The following is a 12,147-nucleotide window of genomic DNA, read 5'->3' as shown; positions in this document are numbered from 1 at the left end:
GGCTATATGTGAGATGCAGGGTCCCTCATTTGGATAGGAGACACAGGAGCGTTAAAGAAACCAGAGGTACTCTAGGACTACAGAAATATAGGTTCTGATAAATGAAGAATTTTTCAGGAAAATATGTATATATTCCTGAACATTTTATATATATATAGTGTCATGAGGACATCATGTGATTTGAACGTGTGGGAACACCATATTACACACAGGGAGTCCGCTCGTTATGAACATCCGACTCGCAGACAAGTTATACTTAAGAACAGACTGCCATGAAGTCTATTACAGTAAACATTTGAATTAAGTACAATGGTTCATGATAACGAATGCACACACTATTTTGTGATGCTCATGAAAACACTGCAGCGTTTGGAACTGTTTCTTAAGTGTTATGTCTCTACGTCCCATTGTCTGATTGGGATTTCAGAACTCTATTATAACCTTGTAATAACCTTATGTTATCAGGAGGGATCAGTCCCTGGAGAAGGACACTATGCTTGGTATAGTAAAAGGTCAGCGAAGAAAAGGAAGACCTTCAATGAGATGGACTGACACAATGGCTGCAACAATGGGCTCAAGCATAATAACTGCAGGCATGGTACAGGACCAGGCAGTGTTTTGTTCTGTAGTACACAGGGTCGCTATGAGTTGGAACTGACTCAGTGGGACCTAACAACAACAACATTATAACCTATGGGACCACAGACATATATGTGGTTGGATGTCACCCAAACGCATGTTATGCGGTACATGGCTGTATACATATATATACACACATATATATGCATACATGCATATACATACATATACATGCACGCATTAAAACCTGTAAAAACCAGAACGTGTGTAAGGTGGGAGCCTGTCAGAGAAAGAAAACTCAAATATTGTCCACTAACAGAGAGCAATAGAAACGTGGTAAGCTACGCCTGTCAAAGGCAGAAAACTTGCTACGCCCGGAAAAACAAGGCAGTACCATTGATTTCCAGTTCTCCCAGGTTTCACTGTATAGGCAGTTCCCAGGTTACGTACAATAGCCATTCCCAAGCCTGTCTTTAAGTCAAATTTGTAGTTAAGTCAGAACAAGTACATACAGTTCTTATTTAGTGTCAATTGTTTGTCTTAGTATATAGCATATATTTTACCTTTCTATGCACATAAAGTACTTAAGAAACACTATCAAACCATGCAATGTTGTCATGAGCATCACAAAGTGGTACATGCATTCGTTATTGTATTTAACTCAAATTTTTAATATAATAGGCTTTATGGCAGTCTGTTCTTAAGTATGAGTTGTCCATAAGTCAGATGGTTGTAACCCAGGCACTGGGTATATATGTTTTTATATATATATACACACACACATATATGTATATACGTACAACCATGTAGATACGTAAAAGATCGGCAGTTCAAGTCCACCAGGCGCTCCTTGGAAACTCTATGGGGCAGTTCTACTCTGTCCTATAGGGTCACTATAAGTTGGAATCGACTCGACGGCAGCAGGTTTTGGCTTTTTTTTTTTATATAACCATATATATATATACATACATATAATCAGATATATAATTTTATTTTTGATCATTAAATGTATATGTATGTGTAAAAACGGCATGGGGGAGGTCACTGACCTTCTCCAACCCCACAAGTGGAAAGGAGAACCAAGATCAACAGCACAAGGCTGACTTCCATGAAATGGAGGACAGACAAGCCTCCTCTAACTCCACGAGGGGGAAGGATAACCAAGATCAACAGCACAAAGCCGACTTCCATGAAGTGGAGGCCAGACAAGCCTTCTCTCTCTGCCATCTTTATTAATTTTGACATCAACCATCCGTTGCACAGCACTCTCTACTTCTCTCTTGGGTCGGATAATTCATTGCAATGGCCACACAGAATTCACAGACCATACTCATAATTATGGGGTTTATTAGGGAAGTAACAGTTGCATTTCAGGCTCAGGAACACTCAGGATACAGTTCTTCCATCCGGACAGCCTCTTCTCAACTGTGCCAGTGGGCATGCCTCTCCCTGGCCCTAGGTCTGTCCCCACAGGCACTCAGCTTTGTCTCTCCATGGGCTGGGAAGCCTACTGTGCTGTCTCCTGCTGCTGGGTCTCTGCTTCTCACCGTCTTCAGGATTATAGCTTGCTCTCTTTCTCTTGGTTTCCTGCTTCCAGTAGCTTCTCGGTGCAGAGATTCTGGGTCTAAAGGACGCAATCTCCACTCCTGGTTGGTCTTCCTTGGTGATGGTAGGATCCTCCTCTCTGCTCTGGAATTGGCTATATTTTAAGGCAAATGACCAACCCCCTTGGTGGGCCACAATTACCCTATCACACAGTCCTGCTCAATCACCTGAGTGGGAGTTATAAGACCATGGCTAGAAAGGCCACACAAAAGTAATCAACTGCACTGCAGTGTGTATATATGTGTGTGTGTGTGTATATATACACACACACACACATATATACACTGCCACTATCTATCTATATACATATATATATACACACACACACATATATATATACCACAAAACCCTTGGCAAACTATTAGAAGTGAACAACCTTCCAATGAATTCATACTAGATGCCAGTTAGATTTCAAACAAATCAGAATCCCAAATATTTCTGAGGGACTAGCTAGATATTTTGGTAGGAAGAAGCCAGCTTCCATGGAGCTTTTGAATACAGACATTAAACCAATGTGGATTGCTCATAGTTCCCTCACACTATGAGGAGGACAGAGAGGCTCAAGCACGTGTCCGAACCAGCTCACACTCAGAAATGTGCCCATGCTCAAGTCCCTGTGAGCCACATCACTTTCATGGAGCCGAAGTGCCGTGGCTGAACAGATTCATGGGAAAGCAGCATACGCTCTCCTTCAGTGACATCTCAACAATTCTCCACAATCACAAGCTCACTAGTCTACTTCTGAGCCACTGCGATACCCAGTATGAGTTTCCTTTGTAGAGGTTCTGGGTTTTGCTTCTTCTGGTTAGAGATGGAAAGTTTCATAAAAGAGTTACAAACAGGCAAAAGGAGATAAAATGTACAATATCTTTGCAGATGTAATAAAAGGAGCTTATTTCAGCCTCCACCACCCATCTGTCAGTTTGTCTTACTGTGGTGGCTTGCACGTTGCTATGATGCTAGAAGCTATGCCACCAGTATTTTAAATACCAGCAGGGTCACCCATGGTGCATAGGTTTCAGGGGAGCTTCCAGACTAAGACAGGGTAGGAAGAAAGGCCTGGCAATCTATTTCCAAAAGCAAATGAAAACCCTATGGATCACTACAAAATATTGTCTGATATAGTGCTGGAAGATGAGCCACCTAGGTTGGATAGTACTCAAAGTACACAGTAGCCACAACAACGGACTCGAGCATACCAACAATCGTGAAGATGGTGCAGGACTGGGCGCCATCTCATTCTATGGTACATGGGTAGCCATGAGTCAGAATCAACTCGACTGCAGTGATCAGCAAAAACATTTCAGCCTTTGGACAATGAGGAACAAAGCCCAGGAGAGAAAAGAGTGGAAGGATGAATCAAAGAACCTAGAAAGTGAGGCTGAGGAAGGGAAGTACAAAGGAAGTATCTCAGGGACAGAGGCTGAGAAAGTCAAGTGGAAGCAGGGGCTGACTAATCATGGAGCCAAGGTCAGCTGGCAGTGCAAAACTAGGAGCCTTCTAAAAAGGCAGCAGGAGGCTTTCACGGGTAAAAGTGAGCTGGAAGTTTGGTTTAAGCACCAGCTAAAAGAAAATAACACATCATAGAATTTACACTATTTTTCTTTTCTTTAACTGAAGAAAAACAAATACCATCAACAATATTAATTATAGAAAACAAAGACATAATAATTCCTAAAAGCAAAGAGAGCTAGAATTCCTGTCCCCACTTCCAGCTCTAATTTTATTGGTTTTGAGATGGGGCCAGGTACAATACTTTTTTGAGGGCCCCCCAGGCTCCCAGTTTATTACAATATGCTGTCAAGGTTGAAAGTCACTGATAAATTGTTTGAAAATTATTTGAATCCTAATTTCAGTAACTCTAGCCAGGCAGCTCACCTGAGAAGGCTCAAGTCCCAAACCTCAATAAGCACCAAGCTAAAGCCAGTTTGGGTGTGCTAAGCGTCAAAAGGAGTCCCTGGGGTGTACAAACAGTTAACATGCTCTGCTGCCAGCCACAAGGATGGTTTGAGTCGACCCAGAGGCACCCCAGAAGACAGGCCTGGTGACCTACTTTCAAAAATTCAGCCATTGAAAACCTTATAGAGCACAGTTCTACTCTGACACACATGGGGTCACCATGAGGTGGAATCAACTTGAAGGCAACTCATTTTATTTCAAGGATGCTGTCTGGTTGAAAGAGAGACCCAGAATTATTGTCGCAACTAGGTAAGACCGAAACTATAAAAATTTGCCTATCACAATGAACAGCAACAAACCTATTTTACTTAATTCTTTGATCACACAAGTAATAAATGAATGCATTCTTCTTTTTGAAAAAGTAGATCCTTACAAATTTAATTAAAGTTCCTTTGATTATTACACCCAATGCTGGACTCTCCCCACTACCTCAAGTTAGTCACCACTCTGAGTCTAGTTGCTTTTATGTGTCATATGCAAATACATATACCCTTAGAAAATCAGAGAATTAAGTTGGGTGGCAAGTACAACAGTGTTCATTGTGTTATTCTTTTTTGTATATTTAAAATGTTGCATGACAGCTTTTAAAAGAAAATGTATACCACTGTTTTATAAGTACATTTTTTCATAAGTGTATCATATTGTATTGATACTCCAAATTTGCTTGTTTCACTCAATATATTTTTTCATATCTATCCAAGTGGGTGGGTACTTACAGAATAAGTCCATTCCTTTATATTTTATTCCACCATATAAATATACCATATTTTTCATGCATTCTCTCTACTGATGGGTATTTAAATTGCTTACAATATTTCACTATTTAAACATTTCTATTATGAACATACATTAAATGAATCCTTGTGCAAATGTGCAAGTACAACTACTCCTCACTTATCTACTAGCTCGTTATCTGATATCTCGCATTCACGATGGTAGGAAAAAGTTTACTGTCTGACTATTTTGTGTATTAATGATGTATGTCTGACAGTCAGGAACACCAAAGTAAAACTGGCTGTGATGGTTAAGGTTGTGTGTCAACTTGGCTGGGCCATGATCCTCAGTGGTTTGGTAATTATGTAATGATGTAATTTGGTTGCTTTGTAATAATGTAGTCATCCTCCATTTTTGCATAATGCCAATTTCATATAATGACCTGGTCTTTGGAACCTAAACATATCACTAAACGAGGAATGGATGTATTTGTCTATGATAGACTATTAGAAATGGACTTTCTGGGTCATCAAGAATGTACACTTTTGTTTTCCATAAATACTGTCAATCCCCCAAAGTGTGCTGCCATGCACACTTGCCAACAGTGTATAAGGTTATTTAGTTTCCCCACACTCTCACCAACACTTGATATTATTAGTCATTTAAAATTTTGCAAATCTCATCGGGAAAAAAAAAAAACAACATCTTATTTTTCATTTTCCTGTTTAATATGAGGTTGGGGATCTTCTAAAAATATTTACTGGCCATTTGTAATTTAGTTTCTGAGAATTGCTTGTTTGTATTCTTTGCCTATTTCCTCCGTTTTTCTATTATTGTTTTTATATTATAATATATTTATATTGTGTTATTATTTCCACTACTCGTCTGTCAGTTTGTTGTACTGTGGTGGCTCCATGTTCCTGGGATGCTAGAAGCTATGCACCGGTACTTCAAATACGAGCAGGGTCACTCACAGTAGAGAGATTTCAGAGGAGTTTCTAGACTAAGACAGATTAGGAAGAAGGACTTGGCAATCTACTTCTAAAAAAATTGGCCAGTGAAAACTTATGAATAGCAGTGGAAAGAAAAGACCAAAGTGGATATCAGAAGAGACTCTGAAACTTCCTCTTGCATGTAGAGTAGCTAACGCAAACAGAAGAAATGATGACTTAAAAGAGCTGAACAGAAGATTTCAAAGGGCAGCTTGAGAAGACATAATAAAATATTATAATGAAACATGCAAAGACTTGGAGTTAGAAAACCAAAAGGGAAGAACATGCTCAGCATTTCTCAAGCTGAAAGAACTGAAGAAAAAATTCAAGCCTCAAGTTGCAGTATTGAAGGATTCTACGGGGAAAATACTGAACGATGCAGGAAGCATCAAAAGAAATTGAAAGAAATACACAGTCACTGTATCGAAAAGAACTGGTGGACATTCAACCATTTTAGGAGGTTGCATATGATCAAGAACCAATGGTACTGAAGGAAGAAGCCCAAGCTGCACTGAAAAAAAAAAAAAAATTTTTCTTTTTTTTTCACTGAAGGCATTGGCAAAAAACAGGGCTCCAGGAATTGACGGAATACCAATCGAGATGTTTCAACAAATGGGTGCAACACTTAAAGTGCTCACTCACCTATGCCAAGAAATTGGAAAGACAGCTACCTGGAAACTGACTGGAATAGATCCATATTAGTGCCCATTCCAAAGAAATGGCATCCAACAAAATGCAGAAATTATCAAGCAATATCATTAATATCACAGGCAAGTACAATTTTGCTGAAGATCTTTCAAAAGCGGTTGCAACAGTACATTGACAGGGACCTACCATAAATTCAAGCCAGATTCAGAAGAGGACGGTGGGGAATGAGGGATATCAATGCTCATGTCAGATGGATCTTGGCTGAAAGCAGAGAATACCAGAAAGATGTTTACCTGTGTTTTACTGACTATGCAAAGGCATTCGACGGGTGGATCATAATGAATTATGGATAACTTAGTAAAGAATGGGAATTCTAGAACACTTAATTGTGCTCATGCAGAACCTGTACACAGACCAAGAGGTAGTCATTTGAACAGAACAAGCGGATTTGCATGGTTTAAAATCAGAGAAGGTGTGTGTCAGTGTTCTATCCTTTCACCATACTTATTCAATCTCTATGCTGAGCAAATAATCTGAGAAACGGAACTATATGACGAAGAACACCACTTCGGGATTGGAAGAAGACTCATTAACAACCTGCAATATGCAGATGACACAACCTTGCTTGCTGAAAGTAAAGAGGACTTGAAGTACTTACCGATGGAAATCAAAGACTACAGCCTTCAGTATGGATTACACCTCAACATAAAGAAAACAAAAATCCTCACAACCGGACCAAAAAGCAACAATATTATAAATGGACAAAAGATTGAAGTTGTCAAGGATTTCATTTTACTTGGATCCACAATCTATGGCCATGGAAGCAGCAGTCAAGAAGTCAAACACCATATTGCACGGGGCAAATCTGTTACAAAAGACCTCTTTTAAAGTGTTAAAAAGCAAAGATGTAACTTTGAGGACTAAGGTGCGCCTGACCCAAGCCATGGTATTTTCAATCATATCATATGCATATGAAAGCTGGACAATGAATAAGGAAGACCGAAGAACTGAGGCCTTTGAATTATGGTGTTGGCGAAGAATATTGAATATACCATGAACTGCCAGAGGAATGAACAAATCTATCTTGGAAAAAGTACAGCCAGAATGCTCCTTAGCAGCAAGGATGGCAAGACCTTGTCTCATGTACTTTGGACATGTTATCAGAAGGGACCAGTCCCAGGAGAAGGACATCATGCTTGGTAAAGTAAAGGGTCAGTGAGAAAAAGGAATACCCTCAATGAGATGGACTGACACAGTGGCTAGAACCATAGGCTCAAACATAGCAACCGCTGTGAGGATGCCGCAGGACAGGCAGTGTTTCTGTTATACACAGGGTCGCTACGAGTCAGAACTGACTTCAGGGCACCTAACAACAATTGTTATTTCTTTTATTATTACTTGTATATTCTAGAAATTTTTAGTTTTATGCAGATCCAAATGTAGTTTTTAATATTAAGATTCTTCCAAGAGAAACATGTACTGACAGGTAATTATGCTGCAAAGCACGCTGGGCCTCACAGAGCAACAACACCCAGTGTGTAGCAGCACCAGCAGTGTTTTTGAGCTGTTTCAGAATCACTTGAGGAATTTAAATATAATTAGAAATGTAGGGTATGGCTTCTTGCAGATACTCTTTAAGCCCTCCATTCCTCCACTTGTCCTCCTCAAAAGGTCAAGTAGGCAGCAGCCAGGGAAACCAAGTCTTTCCCCCCAAAACAAAAATTATTATTACAAAATCAGAGTTATCTGAACAGAGGTCCGTGCTGCATTCCATCGTCATCTTCTGCTGCTGGCTTCCTCAGCCTCCTCCTATGTGGCTATACCAGCATCTTGTTTATATGTCAGAGGGAGCCTCTGACATGGCTCTGGATTGAATATTTATAACCAGTTTTTCTAAAGGAAGCTTCATGTTATTTACCTGCCTGTCAGGCTCCATTGTGCACTGAAGGACATGGTCTGCATATGTAATGATTTAAAGGCAAATGCTTTTTACCCAAGGACATTTTATTAAAGCTTAAACCTGAAAACAAGTGCTAGCCCATTCTGATTCTTCAGAAATAAAGGCGCGACCAAAAAACACCAAGTGCAAACTCCAACCACAAATTGTGTTCTTCATCTTATCCGTATTACCTGTTAATTTTATTTTCATAGAGGTCAGAAATAAAAGAAATTCTGAGCATATTTTCCAGAGGCAAAATTTCTGTTCTCTTAGCCTTATCATGGAGCCCTGGTGGCACAGTGGTTAAGATCTCGGCCACTAACCAAAAGGCTGGCAGTTCGAATGCACCGGTTGCTCCTTGGAAGCCCTATGGGGCAGCTATACTCTGTCCTATAGAGTCACTCTGAGTCGGAATTGACTCTATGGCAATGGGTTTGGTTTTCAGGTTAGCCTCGTCATCTAGTAAGAGGTAGAAGGAAAAGAAAAGAAGTGGTGTGAGAAAGGTGGGCCAGGGAAAATCTTACAGACACCAAAGAGTAAAACTTATTTTTCAGTTTGGGTTTATCGAAATTTTAACTTTTAATTGTAGAAATAAATACGAAAGAAAAACCATATCAAATGTGATTATAATACAATGAGATCAGATTATTATGGATTTTTTCTTTAACAAACATGCCAAGTCTTATCACAGCACAGGAGCACTCTCCTTCACAGTTAGTACCTTGGCAGACTGTATGATAATTCCAAGTATGTGGCAATTACTTAAAACATTTTTGAAACTCCCCCTGGAGTTGCTTTTAGAGCCACTTTATACACCCATGAGAAAATGGCTCATTACTTTGTAATCATACTACAAAAAAATGAAATCCTTCTTCAAAGGATGGATATTCGTCATGCATAAGGAAATCAAAAGAATGATGTACCTGGCTCTGGAGGCCATTTGCCACATTTTGGAAAATCGCAGGAAATCATTTAGTAGGAAAACCACTTGATTGGTGGCATAAGTTTTAATAAATTTATATTTTTTACTAGTAACTACACCCCACAAACACCCCATGATCAAAGGACGTACTTCCAGTTGTCTTCCACCAACCCAGGACTCTCACATCTCATGTCTAGAGTTTTTCTATTGGATATTGTTAGTGGTCATTTACTGTCTGCTCTGCTTCTTACATCTCAATCTTAGTCTCTAAAGTCTTAACCACTGATTGGTTCACATTGATCTTACTCACACATCTCCCTGAAATGACTTAACAAGCGCTTGAACTTCTTTCTGTCTTAATCCTGACTTGGTTAGTTCCCAAACAGAAGCTACAGTCACAGGGAAAAATACAGCCAGAACGTGGACTGGCAGTTATAAGAAGGTGAAATTTGCAAGACCTGAATCCCTCTGTAAGACCTTGTCCTCTCTGTCTGCTCAGAGGCATTCAGGATTCCACAGCCTGGCTAACAGGAGATAATGTCAGCAGGAATTTGGCGGGCTTGGGCTACACTATGCTCTGTAAGTTAATACAACAATAGAGAATACAACTGTAATGGGCTGTTCTGGCAGGGCCAGATTATTTGTCAACATGGTAATCATTAGCACCTTATTCATTATGAAACTGGAAAACAGTTTGGTTGGATTCCCTCAAGGGTCAGCTGCCAGATGCAAGCTCAGAGATGAAACCACCGTGCTCTTGCAATGATATTTCTTTAGGAACATAATATACAAATTGGATAAAGGATCCTTCAGAGAAAATAAAAGCCATGCAAATTGCAAGAGTATGCTTTAGTTTCCACAGTTGAATAAAATTTCTGAAGGATTTCTTCCTTTCTCTCCCATGCCCAAAGTCTTCCTAATTTGATGAGGAGAGGAGAAATTCTACAGCAACTGTTACCCAAAATTATACTAGAGAGATTAACAGCTGTGTAATTCCAAGACCAAACAGGTGTACAGGTCAAGATACATGAAACCACCAAGCCTCTTCCAGCTCCTTTGAATTAGCCAAAGTTAAAGACAGGCTGGTGGATTCCACGCCCATGTAAGGGTGATGTGAAACCAAAAAAAAAAAAAAGATTCCTACTCATAGCAACCCTACAGGACAGGGCAGAACTGCCCCATAGGGTTTCCAAGGCTGTACATCTTTATGGAAGCAGACTGTGCCATCTTTCTCCCTGTGCTGCAGTTGGGTTCAAACTGCCTACCTTTTGGTTAGAAGCCAAGCACTTAGCCACTGTGCCACCACGGCACCAATGGGAGACCACATTTCTCAAATAATCACCAGCTCCCAAACGCCTGAGGAAAATGAGTGGGTCAACTTAATGCTGCAGAATTAAAACCTTCCCTTTCAGATGTAGGAAGAAAAAGTTGGGGTCTGAGACAAAGTTTAGGTTTACACATTCATAAAACAAACATTTCTCCTAGATTCAAAAGGTCTCTGAATACAACAGTTGGGTGGTAGGTATAGCTGATTGGGACCATGAGGTGTCATACCACAGAATTCTTTATTTTACACCCCTACTGACTGACTCTGACTACAATTTTCCAAGGGCCATTTTCAACTGCTGGGACAACCAGCCAGGTGCACCCTGGCTTTTAGTCATAGCCTGTGCCAGCACCTAACAATACATGTTTGTTTGGACCAGCATCTAACAATACATGTTTGTTTGGACCAACCCTGCAACATTTTTAGATTGTTAGAAGAAAGGCCTGTTCTTGAGAGCACGAGAAATGCCACACTGGATCTATGTGACTGTCAAGAGCATGGGGCACATACATTTTAGGCAAAGAACACTCGTTTCTTGGACAAAACCCACTTCAAGAACACAAAAACAACAAAAATTAGGGCAATGTGAATCTTCCTTGCATATCATAGCATACAGGTCTTATTTCCTTTCCACAATGCTCTCTTCACATCCGTTTGAATACATGTATCAGCTCCTACCTTTGCATAAATTCTACAGTTCTCCTTCACTACTGCAAACAAAAGGCACAATCTTATTACAGGTCTTTTGCATGCTCTGTGGGCAGATGCATTTCCTCCAGATTTGAATCTCCCCAAACAAAAAAGGAAGAGGAAGGAAGACAGCCTGTCTGCACACAATCTACAACTAGACGCCTGCATGTGCTCAGATTCATTTCAGGGATTTGTCTAGCAAACACTTAAGGGAGAAAGCACTACTGGTTTTAGAAACCTGTTTGGTGAGATGTACTGAACATACAGGATCCAAAAATGAAAGCACTGGCATTTTTAAATACAATGAAATACCTAAAATACATGAAAATAGAAAGAGAATGATATAATAAACACCAATGTACACACAAACCAGATTTAACATGGTTGCCACATTTACTTCTATTTTTTTTTTTTAAATAAGTAAAATACTGTATAGAGATTTATAGTCCATTTATATCCTTCCAAGTTGACATCTCATTCACTCTGACTCCTCAGAGGCAACCACTATTCAGAAATTGACATGTTTCTTTTCCATCTATGTTTTTATATTTTTATGACATAGTCATGTATCCTAAACAAAATATAGTATTGTTACAGCATAATTTAAATATGTATATATACTCACATACACACAAATACATATACACACACATATATGTGTGTGTTCATGTAGACCTTGTTGTTGTTATTAGGTGCCATCGAGCTGGTTCTGACTCATAGTGACCCCATGTACAACAGAACACTGCCTGGTCCTGTGCCATCCTCATAATCA

At 39.7% G+C, this 12,147-nt stretch overlaps 1 protein-coding gene across 4 annotated transcripts in view; it reads right to left on the bottom strand.

Moving 5' to 3' along the window:
• Nucleotides 1–12,147, bottom strand: part of ANKRD44 (ankyrin repeat domain 44) — a 373,968-nt gene that overhangs the window by 159,230 nt on the left and 202,591 nt on the right. The window lies entirely within an intron of this gene.

The sequence above is a fragment of the Loxodonta africana genome, chromosome 6, assembly GCF_030014295.1.
Source record: "Loxodonta africana isolate mLoxAfr1 chromosome 6, mLoxAfr1.hap2, whole genome shotgun sequence".
Classification (NCBI taxonomy): Eukaryota; Metazoa; Chordata; class Mammalia; order Proboscidea; family Elephantidae; genus Loxodonta; species Loxodonta africana.
This window is presented reverse-complemented; position numbering and strand designations above follow the sequence as displayed.